Source organism: Anopheles gambiae, chromosome 3 (genome assembly GCF_943734735.2).
Source record: "Anopheles gambiae chromosome 3, idAnoGambNW_F1_1, whole genome shotgun sequence".
Taxonomy (NCBI): Eukaryota; Metazoa; Arthropoda; class Insecta; order Diptera; family Culicidae; genus Anopheles; species Anopheles gambiae.
Window position 1 is genome coordinate 11,257,759 of NC_064602.1, and position 27,804 is coordinate 11,285,562.

Consider the following 27,804-nt stretch of genomic DNA (forward strand, 5'->3'; position numbering starts at 1 on the left):
CACCAGCAGGGCAGGAAAATAAATACATTGATATGTGAACAGAAAGGGCAACAGTTGTGTGCTGAGGGCTAAACAGTAATGTGTGTGTGAATGTGTTGTGGAAATAAAAATAAAGCAAACACACACACACACACGCACTTAGAGGGCCTGGCTGTGTTAGGGAGAAACCGTAGAAGAGCTCTTTATCTTATGTACAAAAAAACAGTTTAAAAAATGCCGCTCCATAGTAGTGTGTGTTGTTTTGTTGAACGTGTTTTTTTTTAACGTTCGGATAACAAAAACATAATCCCAGAAGAGCACAATGCCTAAGGGAATATTGCAAGTATATTAAAAAAATACGTCCCCATCCAAGTTAAAGTCCTTGAAATAATAAAAAAATAATGTTTGCATTTTTTTATCCGGAAATTTAGTGCCAGCATTGAAATTACTACACTGCCAACGGTCGTAAAATAATAATAAATAAATAAAAAAATACAACACGTGTTCACTAAAAGTGTGTGTTCCAAGTGCGTAAGTGCGTGTGTTCATATCGCTCAGTTCGAAGGAAAAGCAAGCTGCCACAAATATTTGTATAAGAAAGAAAAAAAAGTAGGGCAAAAATCGTATACCTACATTGTGTAAAAGTGTATGTGTGTGTGGAAGAATTTTTGTAATATTAATTAAAGATAAAGAAGCATCGATTGGCTTCCCTCAATTCTCTCTCTTTCAACCTCCATTGTAACGTTACACCAAAAGCGTAATCGTATCACTGCCAAGTGGAAACACGGTGTGTGTGTGTTCAGCTCGCTTCGTTTTTTTTGTCGTAAGAGAGCGCATCATCACTGTATAGTTGCTGTAAATCATCTTACAAGCTAAAGCTAAAAAAAGAAAAATACGGACTAGAGCACGCGCGCGGTGTGTTGTGTTGTTGTAGCTGCTATAAAGAAAAACAACAGCGATACGCCACCGACGCCGCCGCCGTCGTCCTGCGTTGTGTTGTGTTTTCCATCGAAGGGCCAGCCACAACTGCCAGAGCCAGAACAACGAAAACGAAACGAGAATATCTAGCACGGGGGGAATACGGTGAACGAAACAGTTGACGAACTCACAAAACCCCACGACCAGCAGACACATCACAAAGCAAAAAATCCAAGGTAAGCCATACGATTCCCAAGTCTGCGCCGCGACCGTCTGTCTGTATGTGTGTTCGGTGTGCACAGGTTGCATCGGTCGTTTGATGCATCGGTCTTTATTCCAGGCCAGACTTGTGTGTTGGTTTGCTTTTCGGTGCCGGTGTTTTGTACGTTTTTTTGTACGTGTGTGTGTGTGTGTGCCCCCATTTAGGGTTTTTACAAAACACAAAGAACCAAGGAACAGAAAAATGCATTGTGTCTGGGTTTTCCTACCTTCTTGCTGTTGCTGCTGCTGCTGCTGCCACCTGATTCGCCGCCGTCGTTGATTGCGCCCTCTTCTCCCCGTCTTTGAGCGCTTTGAGTTTTCTTCTTCTGCGTCGGGTTCGATGTGTCCACGGGAGCTAGAATGTGCCGCAAAACCTGAACAAAACTCGGCTGCAGCAGCCGTTTGAGCGGTTGAACGCTTTTCCTACCTTTGCTGTGTGTGTGTGTGTGTGTGTGTGTGTTTCTTTTGCCGTGCTTTACACATCGAGGACAAGAAGAAAACTTGCATTCGATCATAATTCCGGCTATCACGAGACGTGTTTAGAGGGGTTTTATGATCGAATTCGAGGTTGAAAAACGATAAAATTATGTTAAATATGGTGTTGATAGTCCACAGATACGATTGGTGATGATTGATGATGATGATTAATGATAAAACTCCACCTCAAACTCTAACATAGGTCTGAGAATGGGAGAATCTCCTTGCTAGATTTTCGGGGGAAATAAAGAGTTTTTGATCATTTTTTTTAGATATATTGCATTGTGATTCTTAGTTAATTTGTAATTGTTCCAAACATTTTTGTAACAAATGATTCAAAATTGTGGTAAAAATCGATGACTTACCTTTAAGAAACTGTCTATAAACCTTGAGAAAAGTTAAACCAACATTGAGAAGCAAGAGAGAAAAAAAATCTTCAGGAAACCCTGTATAAACCCCAAAACCCATTATTGGAATGTGGTGATACATTGGAAGAGCATTCCCTTCGAACGAAAATCTACAATTCCAAACATTCTTCTATCGCTGAAAACTGTAACCGAGGCAAATAGGGCGAGAGTAAACGCGCACTGGGTTCTTATGCAGAGATTAAATGGCGGAAATCCGGCTCGAAGGACCATCCCGCGCGCGCACCATGTGATTGATTATTTCGGCAGAGGATTTCTGCTTTGATCCCTTTTGCTCTACTTCACGCCTATAATTTTGTATGAAATGTATTTCTTCCATTCTTCGGTAGTGAAGGGGATAAAATTCTTCAGCAAGAAGCTGAAATTCAATAATCTTTAGCAGAACAGAAAATCAACTCTTACATCTTAAATCTATTTGAATGACGCAGATTGATTACACATTTCCGCTGAATGCATCGCCGCCAATGCTGGCAAATCAAAATGGAAGATGAAATCAATCATTTTACTCCCTTGAATTCCAGCTGTGATGCACAATTTCGATGGAATTTGCCGATTAATTTATTGGAAATGGTTTCACATGAAGTTTTACGGCTGTTGGAAATGGTATTTGAATCGTGTTTTGATATTTGATGTTTCTCCCTTCGTGTAGTTCAAGAAGCGTTGGCTACCATCGCACTAGACCCTTTAATCGGGTTCGGTCCTTCCCCTTCCCAACATTCCTTGCTGTTGCACAATTTCCACGGCAAGAAAAATGCATTGAATGTATCCTGCCAGCTTTCCGGTTCCGTCTAATTCTTCCTTCGGCCGGATGCCATCGCGCTGCGCGCCCCATACTGCATTCTCTCTCCTCACTTGCAATCCATCAATTGTGTGCATCTGAGAGGGATAGTGTGTGTGTGTGCGTTGCTGCATCCCGAAAAGAAAGCACACTGAGAGAGCAGTTTGTTAACAGAGCCCCTGAGAGTGGGGGACCAAAACCCTCCCATCAGAAGAAACACTTTGAAGTGCTCGAGAAGCAGCAGCAGCAACCACCACCACCACGACCAGCAGAAATGGCTCAGCGCAAAGACAAGCCAAAAATGTAGGTCAAACATTTATTGCACCCCCCCCCGTCCCCTCGCCAGTGCACCCTTTTTTCAACCTCAACCGTCGTGTTTCGTCGGCGGAGAGATGTGTGTGTTTATATTGCCTCCTTCCCCTTTCTGTCCGCGCTCGATTGCTTGCTGCGTTCGACGGTGCTCTGCCGCTTCGCGTTTCCGTCCGATGGTGGACTTTTTTCTTTTCTTTCTTTACGCCTTGGTGTTATGTTGAAGTTTTCTTAAGCGCGTGTTCCCGCGGTGCTTTTGTGTCTTCCCACTGCTTTTTCTTCGGCAAGTGTGTGTGTGTGTGTGTTTGCACGGTAAGAACAGGTGGAAAGAAGGGAGTTTTTGGGGTGTGGCGCGTATGCACAACAAAATTGTAAGAACAACACACACACACACACACACACACACACACACACACACACACACACACACACACACACACACACACACACACACACACACACACACACACACACACACACACACACACACACTTCTAGACCGGTGTGGCATGTTTTCTTAACATTCATATGTTAAAAAATAAAAATGTGTGAAATGGTGGCTGTTATGCTTTCATTTTGTTTTTTTTTTATTTATATTACTTTTGTTGCATTGTCAGAGAAGCATTTTAGGGAAAAACTTGGTACTTTTGGTAATAATCGTCTTTATACATTTTATACAGCTCTTTCAGATAAAATGCAATCTTTTTTAATGATATTTATGCTTGTAATTATTGACTTAGTTTGTCTTATTTTTTATTACATATTTTAACTAGTTTATTATCTATGTTTTGTTAAGTCATTTTCATATTTTTGTATACTTTTTTATAGCTTTTTTCATAATATAATTGTGTAAAAAAAGAATTAAATTTAAATTTCAAAAAGCCATGTTTACAGTTTACTAACAGCTAAGATAAATACTATCAAATAAATACCATTTAGCAATACAGTCATACAAAATGCCATACAAGCTCTTCACAATCACTTTGAAAAGATTTCCCTTTATGCACAATTACTCTCACACACACACACATACACTTCCTCACCATGAGTTGCACATTCCAGTGCATCTACGGCAGTCGGTTTACCCTTTGTCTTGTTGGCGACGACAATTTTCTCTCTTCTGTGTCGCTCGGTTTGGCTTGTGTTCCGTTTTGCCTACCACTCTACCTGGTGGTGCACATAGCAACCTCGTCGGAGCCTTTGTGTGTGTTTGAGTGAGGAGGTTTTCCCTGAGCCTGACAACAGCAAGCGTGACACAGTGCACAAGCGAACGCTTCTAATGTTCTTACTGTCGAGCTTCGAACGCCTCCGAAGCAGTTTGCAAAACTATTTCACAATGATGGTAGATAAATAAACTTTGCCATAGTCTGGCCTATCGCACACATATACACACACACAAAAAGACCCCCCAGGGAGTAGTTTGTCTCCTTTGAGAGTTGAGTAGATATTTGCTTCCTTGATCTACTTCTGCATGTTCTGCACACTCTGTCTCGCACCTCTATGCCCGCGCGCTACCAATGCCAAAGGGGGCATTTTCTAGCGCTTATATTAAATGCAGATAAATATACTTGCGAGAGCAGGAAGGGAGGAAGGCGGTCGTTTATCTTTCCGCGAGTAATTGCCGCAAGTCGTCGTGGCGCACAACACTATAAGCTTAGTGGCTCGAAGGGGGGGGGGGGGGAAGCAGGGTCGCGCACCGAATGCAGCGCTGCACAGCGCACTGGAAGCGAATCTGGGTCGGGGACTTGATCACGTTTTGCTGCTGCTGCTGCTGCTGCTGCACACTCGAACCTCCTCCTTCACCAGAGACCAATAAACGCCACTTCTAGTGCACAGGCCCCCTGGATTTGGATTGGGTGTCTTTGGTTGGTGGGTTGATGTTTGTCAGCTGGCAGCGAAGACCTAGAACTGCATTTAGCAACAAAAAACAAACAACAATTGCAACAACAAAAAAATGCATTTCGAAGGGCACAACACTCCTCTAGCGCTGGAAATAGCAAATCAATGTTTTAGTTCATTGGATTTTGTGTTGTTTGTTACGCCTCGCGCAAACTGCAACTTGCATTATTTCTGTTTGTCTGTCTGTGCACTTTGTTCGTTTGTCCGTCCTTTTGATGCACTATGCATGATTGTACATTGCTGGAGAGAGCGAGAGAGAGAGAATGAGCTATATATAGGTTTTCTTTTTCAAACAATCATTCTACAAAGCACAAAACAACTAACACAGCCAACAGAGCCCCACGCTGGCATGATTATTAGCTCCAGTGCGCCGGTTAATGCGACCACCGAGCCCCACCGGCAAGGGGGGGCAAGGGTAGTAGGACAAAGGTGCGGCGGAGCGAGAAGTCACGCCACGCGGAAGTGGTGCTGTGCTGGGAGCAGCGGGGATTTTGCCTTGGGATAGGTAATGGTTTTTTTTAGTATCGTGTTGGATGCCAACGCCGCCATCGTCGTCGTTGTTGTCGTCATCAACGGAGCACACTGTTTGCTCCGTTGGTTGCTGGTTGGTTGTTGGATGTCGTCGTCGCAAGATATCTTCCCTCGTTGAAGGCAACATCACCTTCCCCGCGCCACCGTTATCGATGTCGGCCACCTAGCTACGGTGCCTGATGTCATGCCTTTTTATTCCGATGTGGTGGTGCATTACGTTAATAACCCATACTTAAAGGGTTTTTGTACTGCCGCATGCGAGTTGGATGGAAGCACGTTGATAGGTGCTCTTTAATTGGGTTGAGCTTATTAAAAGAGGAAGGGTTTTAATAAAAAAAAAAAACAAAAAACGGGTTATTCTACTACTTCTCAAAATAATAAAAAATACTGATTATGATATCAACTGAATTTGTTGTGATATCAACTGTTTTTTGTTGTTATTTCAGCTATATATTTCAGCTAAACATGGGTACAAATAAATAAATAGTGTTCAAATACCTACAAAGACAAATAATTAAAAAATACTAAATTAAAAGGTTTAAATTTAATAAACATTCTCTACCGAGTTTCTGCTATTATCTGCCTGTTGCTTCAAATTCAAAAATTCCAAAATGCAAAATTCCAATTTTGCAACATTTTTGTCGCACCATTTGCCGGAAAAGTCGCAACTTTAACCTAAATTTCACACACTTTCACTATCATAAAATGATCGACACGTGTGCATTTTTAGTCTCTATTGCTTTGAAACTAGAGTTCAAGTTTGCTTTTTTGTTTTGTTTGAAAATATATGTGCGCAATCGTATGGAACGATGGCACGAAAATAACAAAATAAAAGATACACACGGCACAATAAATTTGCCACAATCGCTGGCTGGCTGGCGCACGTGTGTGCCGTTGCAATAAGTTCAGCCAAAAAAAAAAGAAAAAAGAGAATGATCACCTGTGTGTTTGGTATGAGGGTTTCCGATGCTGGAAAAAGTTGCAAACTATGAATTAAAATACCAAATAGTCCACATGGTGAAGCAACTGTTCGATTGTGACACAATGTTTTTGGCGTAGAATTATTGTTAATTTTTAGCTACATTTGGTACAGTAAGATCTTAAACATCGTATCAAGAAGCTGTCAATTTCTAAGCTTTTTTTTAGGCTTTGACAATTAAATGATGTATGCTTGCTTCAAATCTGGACCGATCCGTTGGGTCCCTTTCGGGTTCCTCTTCTAACCAGCTTAAACGACTCCTCCAAAACTCGCTCAACGTACATTGCACACGTTTGAAAACCGATTTAACCACCATCATTCCGTTGTGCGATGAACCTTCACGAAGAAAAAGGGACAACCAACCACCCGTACGCGGGAAGAGCAAAAATAAATAAATTCAAACCCCTTTTCCCTTTACCCCCAGCGCAAAGGTTGGGACCAGAAGCAAACAAAGAAATAGTTCCCTTTTTTAAGCCGTCGGACCAACCTCCCCATCCCCTGGATGGATGGTACACCTTCTCCAGGGTTTGCGCGATCGCGCGTCTTCCTTCGCGTTGGAGTTCATGTGGTATGTGCTGTCGACTAAAGGTTTTGGAGTTCGGCCTTTTGCCATGTATGTGCCCTCTCACACACCGTTTGCTGGATCGTCCAGAGTGTCCAGTGTGTGTGTGTGTGTGTGTTTACTCTGGACCGTCTATCTTTCACTCCTATTTTTGTGTGTGTTTATTGTTGGACGACCATTAGCGGGTCCTCCGATCGTCACCGCTGCCGCCGCCAACGTTTTTCATTCTTAAGACGGCGTACTGCGTTCGTATGTGAGACTTTCAACCTGCTTCGAAACCGTGGGATGCGGGTTGAAGCCGACAAGCTTTGTTTGAGCACCGACTGGTGGTGTTGTGGTTCTTGCGGTGTTTAAACTCTTCTACGCTTCTCGACAATTCACGACGGGCCAGAGACGAAGAAGAACGCACGAGAGTGGTTTGGACAGGAACGTTGCCCTGATTGCGGACGGAAATGGTTGGAACATTCCTATATAAACAATTTTTTTGTTGTATGTTTCTTCGAATGGAATTCTGAATTAGAAATTAAAGGTTGTTTGTGCCATTTAATTATAAAATTATGTAATAATTCCAATTGCGTAAATAATTCCAATTCGATTGTCCCACTTTTTAATAAGCTCAAACATTTAGCCTTCAAATTGCTATCCAAAGGCAAAGGTAAAAAAAAGACTTCAATAAACACTCGCAGAAACACACACACATTCATTTGCACGGTTAAACTATTTTGTAAGTTACAACCTTGCTGCCCGACGCACTCTTCGGATTACAAGCTCTGCCGGGGGAGGATCATAAATTAACCCTGCCTCTCTCACCATCAGCATGCGCTGATGCGACCATGTGGCTCCGTGTAAGCCCGAGTAGTACACCAGGAGGGGCCCAAAGTGCAAAGTAAATACGATATAAAGCTGGCTGTGGCACTGGACCAAGTGCACAACTGCAAACACACGCAGCTTGTGCTCACCTCGTGGTTGGTGTGTCTGCGCTTTCCTTGTGTCTGCGCGTTCTTGGATGACAGTGGGGGGTGGGGGGTGAGATTTGTGTGTTGATGGTGTTTTTATTCCTGCAGTTTGGGGTTGAACACTCTCCTTCCAGCTCTGCAATGTGGCTGACGATGTGTCATGATGCAAGTGGCACAAACTGAGTGAGTGAAAGCTGCAATAAAAACACGGAGCGATGCAAACCAGAGGAGGAAAGCTACAAACAAAAGATTAACCCAAGGTATTAGTTAGCGTAAGCCAAACTTTTGCACAAAACCTACGCACACATCACACACACAGTGTAAGATAAATGAGGATTTGGGTTGTTTAAATGTTGTTGCTGTTGCGCGCCTTGTTGGTTGAAGATCCGTGTCGCCAGTGCAACATGCACATCACCCAACGAGAAATGGCAACAATTGCCCAACGAATCTCGGTGCACACACAACCAAGCACTGGCGGCAGACATAGCGCAAATAGCGCAAAACTCTCAATTCACCGTTAGATGCCATGCGTGTGTTAGTTTGTGTGTGTATCCGATCGAGGGTTCAAATGATGATAAAATGCAAACTGCACTCTGAAGGTATGAGAATGTGTGTGTGTGTGTGTGTGTGTGTGTGGTAGAAATGCATTTGGCGCACAACTCGAGAACTTCCTTTACTCCTCCCCCCTTTACCGTCGCGTTTTAGCCTCCCATTTGTGCTGCGAATTGATGTCTCGGCATGCAACGGAGAGAAGACAAAGAACTAAAAAAAACGGGGCCATCTAACGGGTTTACCGGTTCGAAGGAGGTGGGAAGGGTGGGAGAGTGTATGCACTCAAAGGGGCCATGTGCATGTGTCTGCGATCGGGAATGTGGCTGTGTTTGATTTCATTTAGCCAATACATTTCACCAACACCATTTTTATGGGCTTGCAATTTGTGCTCTATAAGCCTTTTTTATATTATTTTATAGTTTAAATAATTTCTATCCATTGCCTTGTTTTATTTATTGTTTATTTGAGTTGTATTTGTCATATTCGACGATTTATTTATTATTTTTGTCATCAATAATACATTTTTCAATATGTTTGAAATGTGTTCTGTTATACGTTTTAGTAGAGTTTCTTATTTTATTACCAGTTTTTAGTTCTATTCAAATTATTAGTCATTTAATTGACATTTGAATAGATTTATTTATGTTTTACCATGGCTGAGGACATTGTTTTATTTATGTATTTGGTTTTTATTATTTTATCGATTACACGTTGCTAACTTCAATTTCTTTGTACAATTGTTATTTTGTACAAGCATCATCATGTTTTCGTTATTTTTATTTATTTATTATTATTACAAATTAATATTAAAATACCTTTTTTATAATATTACAACTGTTAGGGTAAAAAAATATACAAAAAAGAATAATTTTATCCGTGTGCCACGAATAGTACGCTCTTGGCTAGATTAAAATATAGCATGAGGAATGTTTTATTCGTTGTTTATGTGTGTGTCCTCCTTTACGTGCACGTTGCACGATTGTACGTAGGTAGGAAACAATTTGCTTCCCCTCTCTAGCTCTAAATCTCCCGCCTTTAACCCTTCATTACTCCTCGCTCCGCACCCCGTACACACACAACCATGTCGGCTCAACAAAGACTTCGCCGCGAGTGCACTTTTTATCGTTACCGCGGCATTACGAGAGACGCATTCGTTTGCGACAAAACACAGCAAAAGGAACAACGTTTTGGTGGTGGGTGCATCGTGCGATGCATTACGACGGCGTGCGCATGGTTTACTGCGTGCGCGCGGTGTGTGTGTGTTGCTCTAGGGGCACTGCACTGCTCTCCCTCTATGTGTGTGCAATCGTTTGGCAAAAGGAATCGTTAAAACACGGTTCGTTTGGCGTTCTTTTTTTGTCGTCGGTTTTTTCCCTCTCTCTCTCTTCCCCCCTTTTTGTGATCGTGTGGTGCAATGCGTCGTCGTCGCGATCGTGACTTGAAGATTGTCATTTTATGCTGCATGGCAGATCGGCAGATATTGCAATCCGCTCTAATGTGTGCCGTAAGAGCAGCGGCAGCAGCTTTTCTTGTAATCTTGTGTGTAGGAAAAAGGGAAGGAAAGTGAGGCGTACATACAGGCGGCCACTTTACATGCAAGGCGGCAAATGTTTGAGTGCGGGCGGCGTGTAGGCTGTGGGTAGGAAAAAATGGCACCACCAGCATAAAATGGGAAATATTGTGCAACAATTTTCTAATGGAAGGAAAGATCTGCAAAATAGTGTGGTATTACCTACATGCAATACATGGTTTTCCAGGAGTTTTCATAGCTGTGGGACACTTTATTGACTCTTTCATACGTGAAATGAACTTTATGCAATGGGAATTTGACTCTATGTTTGGCACTCTTGTTGGTCAAATCTAATAGGAATTTCCAAGCAGCCTGTCCCAAAAGGGTGCCATAGAGTCAAATTTCCAACACATGCGAAGTTCACTTCCCATAAGAAAGAGTCAAGGAAGTGTCCCACTCCTGTGAGAACGCCCGGAAACCCCTGTAATGCTTTCACAGACTTGTTGGAACCGCAAAATATCAGTTTTATGTTACATGGATTATAAATGTTTATGAAACATTCACAATTCGAGAACAGATAATATGCAGCAGTGTTTATCATTATGAAAACCATTTTCACCGTTCTTGCTTTACAATTTACATCAACTCGTATGCTGCGTTACGTGTGATTTGCTAAAAAAAATTAAAAAAATAAACTTTTCAAAAACATTTTGGACGCAACCGAAAGAAAACTAAATTCGGCCTTTGTTACGCTTAGTTGTTGAGCAATCAGCATTGGTTAGCAGTTCTCAATTATGAGCGCATTTCGTTGGTTTTGTTGCCATTTTGAAAGTCAACTTTTGTCTTGATGTAATTAATGGTGAAATTATGTAAAGATATTTTATTCTTTTTCGCAATTATATTCCCCCCAAAAAATAAAACTATTTTATCGTCAGGCTTCCCTACATAAAGCTGTCATTTGCAAGGGATTTATGTGTCCTCTCCCGGTAAATGTCAACCGAAACCGTCGGCTTCATCTGCCACATTTAAAGGAAACGCGCTTTGTACGCTCTTCAGCACACGTTACCGCGCTCGGTTACGTTAATGCATTCTAGACGCCTTTTTGGAACGCCGGAAATGGAACAGTGTCACGCGGAGGAAGTGGGGGTTTAGTTAATACAACGCTCCCGCGTAAGTGCATGCGATGCATGCTTCCGGGGTCTGCTCTTCGCCACGCTTGCAGGCAGCAATGTTCTAAGATCAACTGCCTTTGTGGAACCATTTGTTGTTCGGCGCTTGGTAATTAAGTGTACCAGAAGGGCCATGCATTTGTGTGCACAGTGTGCCGGTGGAAGTATGTGTAACTAACAGCTTAATATTTGTCGACCGCGTGTCGTCGGCAATTGTCACAAAGTTAGAAAAGGCGCCAGAAAGGAGAAGTAACAGTGTGATGAGCTGACCCGAACATATGTGGGCCATTATTTGTGCTCTCCCTACTTAGCTGTGTTGGCTTTTAATCCTTATTCCTGAGTGCACCCACACGATCCTCGAGAAAAGGTGAACAATTGCTTGCATCTGGTTGTGTAACGGCGTTATCGTAGGTTTGAAGCATAGTTTCTTCCACGGATTGCCATGCGGGGAGAGTAAAGAGATGGTGCGGGCGAGCACACGTGCTCGAAACGGCTGAACGGGGTAAACGGACACCGTGATTCATCATTCGGCCGGTTGCCATGGAGTCGCCGCCACTCACTGATCCACCGTGTCAAGCACGTGCCGGATTGATATAACGGCGCCTCGACGTTTGGAATTATTGAAATGGATTCCGTTGAATGCCACCACCAACACAACCCTTACGTCACACCGACCGTGTGCTGCTGTGCTGCTCGGTGTCAACAGAACGTGTCTCCATAACTCACCGGTTTGGCCTGCAATCCATCCGGGGCGGCACAGTCCCCCCGGATCAAACAAAGTATGCGTCAGATGGGTTTTTAATAGAAGTGCTACGTTTGCACGATTACAAAAAACCCTCCTCCGCATTTGCTTTTTTTTTCTCAACGTGGATTCATTCCATTCCATGAATGGGCGCGTAGAATCATTTGGTTGTTTCCTGATAAACGTAATGACGCTTTGCAGAGGGGGGTTTTCCACGTCGAAAATCACAAACTGAAGATAAAACCGTTACACAAGAGCACAGCAATTGGAGTTTTGAAAAAAAAAAAAATCCTCGTTTAAAGTAACGCTTACATCAAGAACAAATTTACCAAAGAGGCAAAAAATCAGTGTTATCAGTTGCCATTAAAATTGGGCATCACAGCAGTTAATACTAGCTCAGGTTGGATATTGAACTTGAACATATATTTTTTTCAAAATTAGATTTGATTTTTTGATTTTTTTGGTGTTTATTTTCTTTTTTATTTTTTTGATTTTTAATTTATTTTTCATTTCAGTAAAAGGTTGAAAACGATTTTTGCTTAGTTTCCTGTGATGTTTCCAATTATTTTACAATTTTTTATTCTAATTTATTAAGTTGTTTTGTGAATTGTATGCATTGAATTAATGTTGCGTAATTTCTGAATTTGTATCATTTTTTGTATCATTTTTAACTTTTATTTTCATTTGCACCAAAGTTAAAAAAGCATTCATTTTTCTTGTAAATTGTTTTCAATGTTTATAACTGTTATGTATCACCACGAGCATGCACGAGATATAACAGAATCTTCGTCTATTTGGCGTAACGTCCTACGCGGACCTGCCGGCCTATAAGGCTTTCGAGACTTGATTCATTACCACACACCGGATAGGATAGTCAAATCCGTCCTACGGGGGGAAGGTCCATTCTAGGCTTGAACCCATTACGGGCATGTTAATTGAGTCGCTCGAGTTGACGACTGTACCACCGGACCGCCCCAGGAGATATGCGGAATGTTGCAATATAAAGAATATCAAATGATATCACAATTGGTTCACTTGTTAATGTAACAAAAGCAGTTTTTGACTTTATACTTTGTGACATTGTGTGTCTCAATGTTTCCAGAACGAGTGGACCCTTATGTTTATTAACGTAAGAAACTAAACCTTTTGGCATGAAAGAATGCTGCAAACTGTGGTGATGAACATGTGAACATTTTATTGTGATTTACTTTGTCCCCTTAAGTATCAAGCATACTCAATACACAATATTCTAATCAACATTCCACCTGTAAGCTCTTTGCATCTACTTTGCATTTAGTGTTCTCCCTTTCTTAGATCATGCTTTATCGTCACTACTTCTGCCATCGTTAAATCGAACGTACATTGAAGCAAACCCCACCGATCAGCTGATCGAATGCTGCTCTGGCACCACAACAGTCTCTATCGCCCGTTATGAATAAACTCAGCACGCTCGTTAACGGTCCATGACGTTTATGACGTTATTGACGAGCAATATATCTCTTCCCTTGTGTAAGTGTATGTGATGATGCATGTTTAAAATGCATTTTTTTTGTTCAAGCATGCATCCAGACTGCACAATTTAACAACTCACACATGTGTGGGCGCGTGCGCTCATGTGGGTAATAATCGCTGAGCATCGCATGTTGCAGTGAATAGTAAAAACAGCAAAAAGAAAGGCAAAAAAAAACCCGACACCATCACGATGGCTAGTCAAGCTGGCTGGCGCGATGATGATGACGATGATGTGTGCTGTGCCATGTGTTCCGGATAAATCTTGCGCCAGACTGAAGCTGTGTTTGCTGGGTGCGATGTGATGCGTGTCTGGGCTGCGATGAAAAGTGCAGCTGGCAATCTCGCTGCTGCACTGCTTTCACTGTGGCGGTGCAACGGTACTCACGACATAAAAATAGAACACATCGTTTTACTCCGTCTGTGTGTGTGTGTGTGTGTGTGTGTGTGTGTTTGCTTTCTTAGCGATTGGAAAGGGGCGCGGCACCAGTAAAAATAAACTGACACATCTTGCCTTAACCAACTACTTCCTTTCCTTTATTTATCCATGCACAAGAGGGGATGTAGTTTACAACCATTTCCATACGGAGTAAAAGAAGTTTACTCGTCACCTTATTACCAAATGTTTTACGATCGATCGACGTGTGTGTGTGTGTATGGGTGTGCGTGCGCAACAATTCAATTCAAGAAGGTAGGAGAAAGCAAATGGGGTTTGAAGTCGAAATGCATTTTCCGCTTGGATGCATTCGGCCATAAAATCAATCCATACGTTTGTGCGTGTGTGTGTGTGTTTGTTTTTATTTGCACAAGACTTTACCGGTATGTGCGAATGATATGCTTGCGTTTGTGTTATCCTTTTAGCCCGTAAACTTACATTTTATTGCTGTGGCTGGGACTGGGCAAGAAGAGTGTCCCGGGGCAATATGTGGATTGCTGGTTTTATTGTTTTTTGAGCAAGGAATTTTACGACCAATTTGCCCAACACATTGTAACTTTCGCCCAACGTGTGTGTAAGTGTGTGTATAGTTTACTTTCAAACGACCATTTAGGGCGCAAATTAAAATGTTGCTGTGTTTGGAGATTTTGCGCTTTAAAAACGTTTATTTATTTTACTTTTAACATGTTTATTTTTAAGTGTGTGTGTGCGTTGATTTGTTTCCATTTTTTTTTGCTGTACACCGCTCATTCAAATGGTGATGTTGCAAAAATTGGCGCCCTGACCTACCCCAAACAACAAACAGCTCAATAACAAACTCGCTCGCAAGCTTCGCAAAAACGCTTCTCTTTATAGTACTTTTTGCTCTCGCTCTCTCTCTCTCTCACTCTATCGTTGTGCTCTCTATTAAAATAGCTCCAGCGTGTGTGTGACTACTATTTGCACACATTTTCGCGAAACACACGACGGACCTCGGGAGGGGTTTAATTGGATAAATAACAAAACTCACACACCAACGCGTTCCGCCTGTCCGTTGTGTGTATTGTTGGTACCACCCCCCGTTAAATGGCAATGGGCGATCGAGAGAGATCGAATCTTGGAAGTCGTCAAACGATCAAACGGAGCAACAAGAAAATAGGGGGGGGGGGGTGGGGGGGGGGGGGTAACAGTGAGGCACCACTCACACACAAAAAAACACACACATTCCACCCCAGCTGCTGTCTCTTCTCTCCGGTCACCGGCCGCCGTGGAAACGATCGTGCTCTTCGGTTTGGGGAATGGGGGTGCTGCTGCGCGGTCCACCAATCACCATCATCACGCCGTGCATTTGTGAGCGGATGAAAAAGTTCAACGAACCTCGCGCGCGCACACGATCCTCGCGGTTCGGATCACGTACGCCCGCGGGTTCTTCTCCAGCTCACTTTGGCAGAGTGTGATAGGTGGTGTGTTGTTGCGTGTGTGTGTGTGAGCACTGAAAGATGTACCATCATCCCCTCAAACCAAGCACTGAAAACATTGCGGAAGATCGAGCACAGACCCGCATATAATATACCCAACGCAACGAAGCGATATGATGTCCGCCCGCAACTTCGAAAAGGGAGCGTCGCGTCGCGTGCCGTATCGAAATGGAGCTGGGAGGGATGTGCTGGTGAGCATGTGTGGGGAGCCACTGCCTCCACAACCCAGCTCTTTAACTTGTGTGCCATTTTTCGGTCAACGCGCTCTCTCTCGCCAGCGTTAGCGTTACCTTTCGCATGCCTCTCTGACGTCATGGGCTCTGCGTACGGGCGTCGCTTCCGCGTCGCTTCAGCGTCGCTCTATCGCCATTACGGATTAGAAGCTTTTTTTTATTGTCAGAAGAACGTTCACCCTTCATTGTATGACTCCGTGGTATGGTGTGTGTGCGTGCGTGGTGGCAAACCTGTCCAAAATCAAACCAAAACCAGTTAGCAACTGGATAGAGAATCGTTCTGGACTGGACGGCAGGATGTATAGCTCAACCATCACCTGCTGCTGCTGCTGCTAGGTCTCTCGGCCTCTACTCGTGTGTGAGGAATGCGTTGCAAAGCGTATTACTCACAACAGTTGGGATGTTGCCAAAAAAAAAACCCGTTATCGAAATCTAATCGCGTCACGCATTTTGGACGGAACCGGTTTTTGAGTGGTGGAATTTCCTCCTAGGCCGCATTCTATTACTAGGAATGTTAACCCACCTCACGTGCACTATGAAAGGTAGTAGTGGTGATAAACCCGAGTGTGCGTCGTGTGGGTTTTTGTTGATGTGACGTACAAGCGTGTTTTTTAGAGCAGTTTACGTGTCAGATTTGTTCTATGTTCGATAAAGAGAGGCTTGTTTTAGTGTCCGATTGTACTCCTTTTTCATCAAGTTTATTTTCTACTTGTTTATTTATTGTTGGTGGGTGGTTTGTCTATTATTTTTATACAATCTGTGTTTGGTTTGGTCAATTATCTAGTTACACTCTCGAATATTTTCACTTTCACTACTTGTTTTTACATTCAAGTCTGTTTTTTTTCTATTATTTTTATATGATTTGAGTAATGTTTTGTCAACTTTATAGTTATACTTTCAAACATTTTATTTCTTTTTACTCTTATGGTTATTTCTCCGCTATTCTATTTTTCATATTTTATTTATCTTAATCAAGGCTTAATTAGGACCAAAAATTTGCATTTCATTTTACTCTTTGGCTATTTTTGACAATAAATGGAGCATCGAACAATTTTGCCCTGTTTAGTAATATTACCTAATATTTAGATATTTTACCACCTGACTACAAACTGGATATTTTCAACACGTTTCTTTTAGTCTTCTCTTCGTCCTCCTAATGTTAGGTAAATCGAACGTTCTTCTCCTCCGACACAAGCATGACCCAAATTCTTACATGTGATTGCGCAGCAGATTTGAACCATGCTACCCCGTGGTAGTACCGATTGCCATACCTATGTGTGTCAGCACATGTTTGCAAACACAACACACATCTCCCGCTCCCGGCCAGAACAAGTATATTTTCAAACCCACCAACATCCCACCCCCCCGGGGAGCCACAATAATTATGTCGCAATCCGTTGGTTGACAAACGAGAATGGGATTAACAGCTGCTGTAACCTACCTACCAAGATACATCTCGCCCCATCTCTTGTTTGATCATTTGCTGTCATATGCCTGTCAATATTTTGGGAGGTTTTCAGGCCCTTTTAGCCTGCTGCGTCACTTTCTTTCCCCATTTGGGAAGAGGTTGAGGTGTTGTGGGTGGACCTGAAACAAAATCTCACTCATCCGAAGATGCTATAAGTGGTGGTCATTGTGCTACATTTGGAAACAACACAGCAACACTGGGCGCGCATCATCCAACACAACTTCGCAGCCATAGCCAACAGAAACAAAAACCTGTTCAAGTGTGTTTGTGCGTGAAATGAAACAAAATAAAATGAAATACACACAGACACACACACAAACACACTCTAAACCAGTTCCACGCGTTCGAGCTCTGGTGCATTCCACTGCGCGTCGTTCATTATTTAATGATTGGCTTTGGCTCTTGCGTTTCCGATTTGGTTTGTTCAAAACCGGTACCACCGGATCAACCAACACCCCCTTTCTTCTCTACTGGGGATGCTGTTTGAAGTGCATGGCAATGGTGCACACACACACACACACACACACGCACGCACGCACAATGCATCATTTAAATATTTTTCGGTGTGAATCACAAACACCGATCGTTTTGATATGGTTCGCCCTCGTTACTTATTAATTTCGTTCGTTGGGATGATCTCGCTTTAACGCTGGATGAAATTGGAATCGAGATGAAAGATTTGAAAATTAGAGGCAAATATTAATTAATTAACGATTTCATCGCCTTCAAACATTTTGATTCATGGGTGTGCTTGTGTGTCGGAAAAGGCAAATAAATCATTTGATTAGGTGAGCCAAGAGCTTCTTTTCGGGGAGGATTGCACGTTTTTCAAAACAGGTATCATAAAACTTTATTACACCCTTCCGGAGGGAAGGGATGTTGATTGATTTGGAGGCGTTTTTTTGGATGTTGCTCCAAGCACTATTAACAGCGAGAAATATCATCAAAGGAGAGTGAGAGAAAAAAAAAGAAATGAAATACTAATAAAAATAGTATTACCTCTTCACGGGTTTTATTTAAATTTTTATTGCCCTAGAAAAAACCTTAAAAAAAATAATTCAATTTCACACGATGGAGCTTTAAACGTCTTTCAACAGCAACATAATATACGACGCTTTTACTGTTAACAGCGTTTGCTGCTGAGGAGGCGGTGTCCCCGTTGTGGCCGAAGACTGGCTCCGTAAATCATCATTTCGTCCGTGTGCCGCCGGGGTGCGTTAAACGAGCAAGGACTAAATCCTTTTTTTTATTGTTAAACCACTCATTAGCTGATTTATACGACTTTATCTGCCCGTTTTTGTCCGTTTTCGGCCCCAAAATTATTTCGGGGGGAGCAAAAAATGAAAGGGATGGGGATATTTTAAAATTCTTGCTACATTCGCAGGTACACATACAGACACAAAAAAAAAACGAAGCAAAAGGATGAGCTCATAAAACGCGAGACACAGTGTTGCACATGTTTTGCGGGGGGATGGTTGGTGGGTCGAACGGGGCGAACGAGACACACGAAACACGCGATTGACCGCGGCCGAGGGACACACAGCGCACAACACACCGATTGTCCGATCCGGCGGTCGGTGGCAACTGTTTACAGCCCTACCGGGCACAGCTTTTTATTTCCCCACGGCGAGTGGTGCTGGCTTGGTAGTAGTATTGGTTGGTCGGTACGTCTCCCAGACAGAAGGAGACGATCGTTTTATGGTGCATCTGATCGCTTGGCCTGCTCCCCTTTTTTGGTACCATCCCCCGGCTGTGTGTGTGTGTGCTACCTTATTCCGCGGGCCAATTGTCTGTTAGAGCCCTGCGGGAGGACGCGATTGTTGGTTTGTTGCTTTTGCTACGATTCTTCACTGTACACAAAACGTACAACACCAATACAGACGCGGGGATATTCGGGGGGGGGGGGGGGGGGCAATACCCCCACTGCCAAGGGCAAGTGGAGACGAGAGAGAGAGTGGCAGAGAACGACGCGAGAACGAACGTCTAAAATGAAGACGAAAAGTTTATTGAACCTTCTTACACCTTCGTCGGGGGCGAGGTCGATCCGCAGGCGGCGGCACTCCCGGTACCGGTCGCTGGCTTCATCTTCCAGTTCTCCACCCTCCACCACCTCGCCCGCGGTCAACCGATTGGACCGTGCGCACCCCAGTTTGCTCACCCGGCGGCGGCGGCGGCGGCGGCGTATCTTGATTGGGGGATGATGTTGGTTCTTCTTTGTGCGTGTGTGTCTGTATGCTAGTTCTCTCTTCTTTCCATCTTGCATCGCTGTACACTCACTCACCCGTCAAGCGTCTAGCAGAGTAGTGAACGCACACCGCTCGTAAAGTTAAACCGTGCGGAAACATGCGGAACCAAACAAAAAAAAAAGACAACCGACGACCGACCAAAATGTATTTTGCTGCGCAATATTAGTCCGCGACGACGGTGATCTGCTTCTCTTCCACCCTACACCCCACCTGAGATTGCATTCTGGCGTTGTGTCTGCGAGATAAGTAAAGTGCATTCAACTGAGCGTACGTTTGGCACATTTTTTTTTTGCGCTGCTGTTGTTGGCGGCGGCGTTGTTCGCCAGTTCTTGGTTTATGACTGACCGGCTGTGTTTTTTTACTCTCTCTCTCTCCCATCCCTTCCTTTGGTGTGTGTGTGTGATGGAAATTGGTCACGGGGTGGTGGTTAAAAATGATGAGCCAGGAATGATGACGGTGATGAGGATGACGACGATGGACTGGGCTGGGGGAAGTCGGTCCATTTACCCTACAACGCGTCACAAGGGCGGTGGCACAGATGTGTGTCAATTTTCTTCGACATCAATTTGCGCGCTTGTGCCCTGGGTCGGTCTGTGGGGTGGCCGTTGTACTGGAGTGTCGGTTGTTTTGGTTAGGTTTATTGTATTTTATCGCATTCAATCGTATTGAATCGTATTGTATTTCTATGAATCGTATTGCATTTTTTCGTATTGTATAATGCTTTGTTTACAGTAAGATTTCAGCTGCAAGAGAGCTTGCAGGCATTTTACCAATTGTGAAACACGATAATTAGGCTGACTTTCTTAAAATAAAACAAACAACATCAAAATTGAAGAAAAAAATTAATTTAAAAATCGCTAAAAACTTTACAAATAAAATAAAGATACAGTAACGATGACTTGAAAGATGAATGTGAACGAGAAACATCTTAAGGAAAGTATCACATTAACAAAAAAATTAAAAAGTGGAAAACATAATAAGAAATAGGAAAATAAAGAAAAGAGAAGAAATGGAAATAGAAATAAAAATGAATAAAAGCAAATACATCTCAATTGTTTCCCACAAGTACAAATCATACAATGCGCAAAATGACAACATAATAACTGTATTGCGATTAAATTAATGACATACGTTTTGAGTAATTTGCCAAAAAGAAAAGGAAAAGAGAGGAAAAAAAACATCTTAAAAGAATAAAAATTTAAATAAATACATCGTTAGCACCAAACGAGGGGGGGCTGCAAAGGTGTCAACCACTTTAGAAATTCAAATTAATTTTAATTAACTTTCGTCAAGGTAATAAAAAAATAACAGCTCACCTTACCACGGAGAACGCATTATAGCACGGGAGGAAAGTTAATCTTTTACCGTCTTTAAAGACCACCCTGAGGTACATACAAAAAAAAAGACAAGAGGGGTTTTGCTTGGAGAGCATGCAGTTTGACGATCCCTCTTGTGTGTTGTGTCAACGATGCATTTATGCAAGTGCATTATTTTGCTTTTCCTGTTTTGCACTCTCTCAATCTCTTCCCGTACACAAACACACACATCCCTTGCACGGACATCCAAGGGGGAGGAATCCTTGGGGATGAAGATTTGGGTGAAGATCTGGGTGTAACGAGTAGCATTGCAGCAAGTAATTGCATCGCTCTTTGTGTGTGCGTGTGTGTGCACATGTAGTGGTTGACAGACAGTAGTAAAAGTGTGTGTATTCGCTGCAGTTTCGAACCGGTTTTTTTGGTTTTTCTTGCTGGTTTTTGGGGGGACTTTTACTCCCATTACTCGCTTACCTGTTCGCGGTGCCGATCATCGTGCCTTTCGAGAGAGTGCATCCTCGCGAGCCCTTGAACGACGCTGGTGACGATGGTGAAGGTGAGAACGATGATGTTTTGGTCCGGCGGGGGGTGGCCCTGTTCTGTGTGTGTGTGTGTCTGTTGTGATTTCAGGGGTGTTCATTTTTTGTTGTCTTCTGTGGGCCCCGGCTTCTCTTTTACTCTACGAATTCAAAAGCAAAGTCAATGTTTTACCACCACCTGTGTCTGCCCTTCCTCTCTAACCAACCTCCCAGGGGGGGAAGGAGTTGTGTGTTGTTGTGTGTGGGAAGAAGCATGGGCACGTGCGATAATTTGTATGCCTTTTCCGAACGTATCAGCTGATTTTGACAAAACGTGTTTTTTCGCTCTGACGAGCACACAGTTACATGTTTGTGTTGTTTATTTTGGGGGTTAGGCTTGTAATACCTTTTTCTATGTATATTTACGAGTTGAAAATCAGCATCAGCAAGACATAACAAACAGTAAATAAAGCTAAAGTCTCATCAACAAAAGTAATCGGTGAGGATCATCAGTAAAAGATTACAAAAAGATATATAAAAACAAACCCATATGCTAAAACTGTGTAAATGGCTTTCGTGGGCCAGAAAAAAAGCACGACTTACAAAAAAGACAAGCATAAAAACGAGCGCAGAGATCATCGGCCCCCCCCCTTTTCGGTAGCATCCTCCTGCACACACAGCCCCACGATCTCCTCCCCACTGCAATGCACATTCGCCCGAGCGCAAGAGATGCACCGACCGAAAGTTCCCAGAATAAAACAGAACCATCATCCAGCCCTGTTTGTTAGTGTGTATGTGCATGACGCAAATGCGTTGTGTGTTGTGTTGCATTCGCGGCCGTTTCTTTCCCCTGGCGGACTTTGTTGCGCGCGGCGGTGTAGCTTTTATCTCACTCTGTCGTCGGTCCCCCAACAGTGCGCTAACCGCAGACGGAAATAGCTTCAAGCGGCACTGACCCTGCGGGTGTTGGTGGTGGTGGTGGTGGAGCTCATGAAGGGTGTGTATCACAATTCCTTAACGCGTGCGGGGTGCAGTTTGCAATTTAGTGCACAACACAAACACACACGCACACAGTGCAAACAACAACAAGACATAAAATAAACGAAACAGCAAAAGGCTGCGATCGTCGAAGTGCTGCTGCTGCTGTTGTTGCTGTGTGTGCTCTATCGCCTCCCGAGGATAAGAGATCGGTCGAGATGCGTTCATTGCGTTTGCTTTTTCGCGTGCTGTTTGCGTTTTGGACGTGGAGGAGGAGCGGGGATGTGTGTGTGCGCGCGCACGCGCTTGGTTGCATTTTTGCAACCGATGCACATAAATCTTGCTGGCCCATGGAAGGGGTGGGGGAGATTCGAGCGAACTTCACTTCCACCGTTTTGCTCTTCTACGGTGTGTGGGGGATGACCATTCGGCGTTTAGGGGGAAACAAAATGCGGCTCAAACCAACCTTGTTGCAAAACGGTGTGGCTTTGTTGCAAAGCAATGCTACGACGATGTTAAAAAGAACTCTTTTGTTGTAAGGAATAAAATAAGAAATAAAATAAATTCAAATAAGAAATTATTTTACGTTTTAGAAATAAATAAATGTTTACAGTTATTATACAAAGTTGCAAAGTTATACATCTTACAGAAGCGAGGAAATATAACATGCAAGTTTAATAGAAAACAAAATTAAAGGATAAACAGTATTAAAAAACTAAATAGTAAAGAGAACTAAAGATAAAGAAAGAAAAGAAAGAAGGCAAATAAAAGGAAAAATTGGAAAAATGGGAGTGAAAAATAAGCAAAAAATAAGTAAAAAAGTAGAAATATTAAGGAAAATTTTTTAAATTATAGAAAGACTATATTATAAGTAAGAGAAAGAAACAAATTTGTTATGAATCGTAAAAATGTTATTTAACAAAATGTATAACTTGCATAGCACAATATAGAATACGTATGATCGTTCTGGCTGAAAACTTCAAAATAAGCCAAATAATAGATCTTAAATAAATTCCCCACATAAACCCTGGTGACACAAACCCGTTAAAGACCTTACCATTGATACACAGACACACACACACACTGAAAGTGTCCTGTCCTTGATGGTGCCGGCAGGTAGTGGGCCCGGTTCACGTTCCACGCGGATCGTTGACCGTCAACTCTTTCCAGGAGGCTAGACGTTGGGCTCATCTTAAGCCGTCGAATAGCTGGCCTTTGCATTGAGGTCATTTATCTTTAAAGATACGACCGAGCTAACCGGCCCGCATGTTACAAGACCTGCACACCACCAGGCGGTTGAAGAGAGGTCCCCGTTTCCCTGGGACCTACGGTGTGTTGTGCAATTCTTCACGCCGATCTTTAGTGAGGGGCTTTTTTTCTTAGGTTCGTTCTTCACGGTGCTTCGTCTGGCGTTCGCTGGTGTTGTTTTTGAAGCAGTTTTTTTTTGTTCTCACCTTACCTAGTGCTCTCAGTGCACTCTGTTTGCTATCGAAACTAGTTGAAACGGTTCAATGGTCTCTGTCTCGCTAGCAGGCGGCAAAAATTGATTTTCTATAGCAGTTTTTACCATCCGAGCCTTCGTTTACCTACCTTATCCTACACTTCAATCTGCCAACATCCATCATCGTGAACTCCGTGCACTAATGTTCCACTTTTTGCTTCTATCTCCATTTTCTTTCGCAGGTAAGCATCATCGTACAGCTTCTTAGGCACGGGCACTTTTTTGTTGCTTTTGCAAACATTCTATCAGACGTTCAGGGGTGCAGGTTGGTATTGGAAAGCTGCTGATCGAATGCTGGTTTAAAGCATTTAAAAACACATAAAACCGGGAAGATGAAATGACGAGATAACTTGCCCTAAGTATGATAAGTAGTTATTGTTAAACAAGATTTAGAACCTCAGCACCCGCAACTAAGGCCAAAGATGCAACATCTTTCGAAAGTGTTGCTAATTGGTAACTGTTTTGTTTAGTTTAGTTAACAGCTTACTTCTTGATATTTAATCGTGCCAAAATAACCATTTAAAACATCATGTATAAACGAATAGTCGCTGCCGTTGGCAGATGCCTGACGGGTCTATGCAAATACGCGTCCGCGCCTATGCTGCCATCCTACAGCAAGAACTTGATTCCTGCGCAACGCAAGCCCAGGGATGGAGCTTTCCGCTCGTTCTAGCGCTTCCTAGGACTGATACGAGCAGAGCCCATCAATTCCAGCGGGTTCCATTTTGATCGTTCCGTGCTCTTTCGCTTATTTTTAATTTCCTACCCATCGCTGCTTAGAGAAGCAACCTATGCAAAGGAGAAACCGTTACCGAGATCGGGAGGCACGATGGTTTTTGCTATGGTTTTGGTAGACGGTAGGCTATGGGAGGAAAAAACTAGACGCACACATGATATGAAACAAAAAAAAAACCGTACCACATTCTGGAAAAAAGGCGAACAGAGGGCACGGAGAAAGGGGTTAACAGACAGAGTACGCTAGCGCGCCAAACCTTCTTCCGCCGTGTTTTATCCCGGAGCGTTTTTGCAACGGAATTTTTCGCGAATTAGAAGCGGGAAAGACGTCGGTGAGAGGTATTTCGGTTGTGTGCCTGTGTATGATGTGTGTGCGCGTTTTTTGCCAATATTTTAGGGCTGTTTTGCTGTGCCTGCATACATATGACCTTCCTGGATGGTTAGAAAACGGTCGGAAAAGGTGTACGATGTCAGTTGTATTCGTTCGTACAATTGGTGGTGCTTTCTGAACACATTTTGGAGGACTTCCTTCCTACCGACAGAGGACCGCTTTCTTTGATATAGCATGGAAGCAATAACGAAAAACGGATATTTCGCTCTTTTGTTGAATAATCTGATTACGATATTAGAAAATAATTGATTCGTTCGAGAATAAATAGAAGTTCTTAATCATTATTTAATTTAGCTGATAAATATTGCATAGATTTTTCGGGGTTCTTTTGAGTATACAACCAAAATTTTCTCAATGTATAAAACTGATTTTTGGTATTGAGAAACATTCTATTAACCAAATTATTTTAATTAATCGTGGAGTACTTATTAATAAGACATATGCAATATTGTCTTCATCAGTTAATAAGTGAGCTTGAACGCCATCTGAGATATTTGTTAAAATTTCCTCAGAAATCTTACAAAAATATTTGTGGTGACATACAACTTCTTCTTTGGCGCAACAACCATTGTTGGTCAAGGCCTGCATGTAGCACTAGTGGGCTTGGAATTCAGTGATTTATTTATTACCATAGCAGAATAGTCAAGTCCTACGTATGGTTCGGGGCTTGAATCCATGACGGGCATGTTCTTAAGTCGTACGAGTTGACGACTGTTCCATAAGACCGGCCTAATATCCAGACCCAATAATATATGGCCTAGCCGACATATAACTATTTATTCAGAAACTTCTTTTTAAATTTTATAAGAATCTTAAACATGTCTTAGTTATAACACTAATCATGCTTTTCAGTTTACATTGCGGCATTGTGTGTTTGAACAACCGGTAGTTAATTTGGGAGCTCACTCTACTAATTCTGGATTTCTGAGTGTTTACATTATAAACTACAAATTAAAGACCATTGCGATAAAAGAGTGTTATTAATCGAGACCGGTGCTCCATTGCTTCATTCAACAAACTTTAAACAGACGATAAGTCACACACACACACACACAGATACGCCGGGACAGGAATGGAACGTCTGCACCTGGAACATGAAGACCTCGTGCCATATCACTTGTGCCGCACCATTTAACGTAACGGAATTTAACGGAACTTTCTGCCTTTTCCTGTTTGTCACCTGCAAACAAGCAGTGGGGAAGGATTTCCCCTTTCCTTCATACGCCTTGCCGAATGTGTGTGTGTGTGTGAGAGTCAATAAATAAAGGCATCCTTAAATTTTAACTGCTTTTATTGTGCTGCTTTACATTGCCACAGCTCGTCGAGGAATATTTAACCTTTCTTTGGCAACAGTCGTCAGCCAACACTTAAAAAAAAAGGAATAGACTATAACCTTTTACACAAAATGTGCACATTATTTGCTCGGTGAATTATGGTCTTTGTAGTTATGGCACAGCGTGTGTACAACACTACCAGACAGCAATTCAACGTCCTTTTAAATGTTGTAATAGAATAATGGCTAGGGTGAAAGAAAAAAAAAAACGGTTAGATGGACTAGAATAGGTTTTGTTGGGCGAACTCTCTCTCTCGTGCACACACAGGGAATATACTGCAGGGAAACCCTTTTTTGCATACACATCATCAGCTCACTCTCTGGCAAGGGAGTAGTTGAGAGCAGCGGATAGGGAAATGCTCCTTTCCCGAGGTTCAAATTCATTTGTGTATATGTATATGTGTGTATTTTTTATCCATTTCCTCTTCTTCCTAATCACTCGAGGATTTAACATCAAGCTTGGATGTGATTTTTTTTTCGGGTGGTTATGAAATGGTGGTCCTTTCTTCTTGTTTTTTTCTTCTTCAGTCTCCCTCTTGTCATCCATAATTCTACCGTCTAGTGCTAGTGAATGGAACATTTTTTGTTCGTACCATAGCGCACAGCAGAGAAGTTTGAATTTCCATCATCCCGAGGGCAAAACGTAGGAAACCTTTTATTGATACATGGAAAAAAGAGAATGGAAAACACGACGACCATACTACTACAACACACACACCCCACATGTCTCGGAAGCAGTGCCGGTGTGTGTGATGGTTTGGTGCGCGAGGATTTTTACCTCGCGGCGGCACTGTGTATGTATCGCGCATGCAATGCCAAAGTATGACGATGCCGGGTTGGATTCGTAGCGGGGGGTAGCAACCACTACCCTGGTTGCTGTTGCTACTTGCGAGTTGCCAATTGTGTGCGCCCTGGATGGAAGGTTTTTAAATTTTTAAATAGACGAAACTCACAATACCTACCCACACGGTGTGAGAGGTAAAATTGTTGGTATTTTTTGGAGGATCTACGTTAGCGAGAGAGTTGTGTGGCCTTTCTACCATAGAATTATAATAGCATTTTTGTAAAGTCAAATGGATGGAGAGATTATTTATTTATGTGTGTATTGTTCTGTAACTTTTTGATAATGCGAGTGCTTTTTTAGTTCTAAAACTGTTGTAATATGTTCTGCATGTTCTAGATAGTCATTTCTATGTTAGTTTGTTACATTCTTTAACCTCTACCTGTCTGCAAGAATGTACCAATGGTGACGTCATAATTTGGCTATCATAAGCATTGAATGACACTAACATTGCCTTATAACAAAATCTGAAGTTACACAGGGTTGGCCAACTGTTGTATTAGGATCACAATATTTTTTTGGGCTCTTTCGTATGATTTTCCACACGCCACACGAGCTGGACTGTTTGTTTGACAGCTCTTTGTGATGTGTTGAAAATCATGTGGAAGAACTGAAAATGTATTACGATGCAAATACAACACATGACAGCTGGTCCTAAAACATCAACAGCGGTGAATAATGCTGTTCATATTGGAGTAGTGACTTGGAAAATCCTGTAAGCAATTGAAATGTTCAAATTCTTGTTTAAAACACAGATTAAGGATTGAGTTGTATAAAATCAATTTACACAACTTAATT

The 27,804-nt window shown here is 42.5% G+C and overlaps 1 protein-coding gene across 4 annotated transcripts in view; it reads left to right on the top strand.

Annotated features, from left to right (window-relative positions):
- Positions 1-27,804, top strand: part of LOC1277464 (histone demethylase UTY) — a 93,564-nt gene that overhangs the window by 34,231 nt on the left and 31,529 nt on the right. For 2 of the 4 annotated variants that reach the window (XM_061659422.1, XM_061659423.1), the window contains exon 2: positions 411-1,133. The exons of the other annotated variants lie outside the window; for them this stretch is intronic. The gene's annotated coding sequence lies outside the window, so the exon portion shown is untranslated. The remainder of the gene's footprint in view (positions 1-410; positions 1,134-27,804) is intronic. 4 annotated transcript variants of the gene reach the window in all.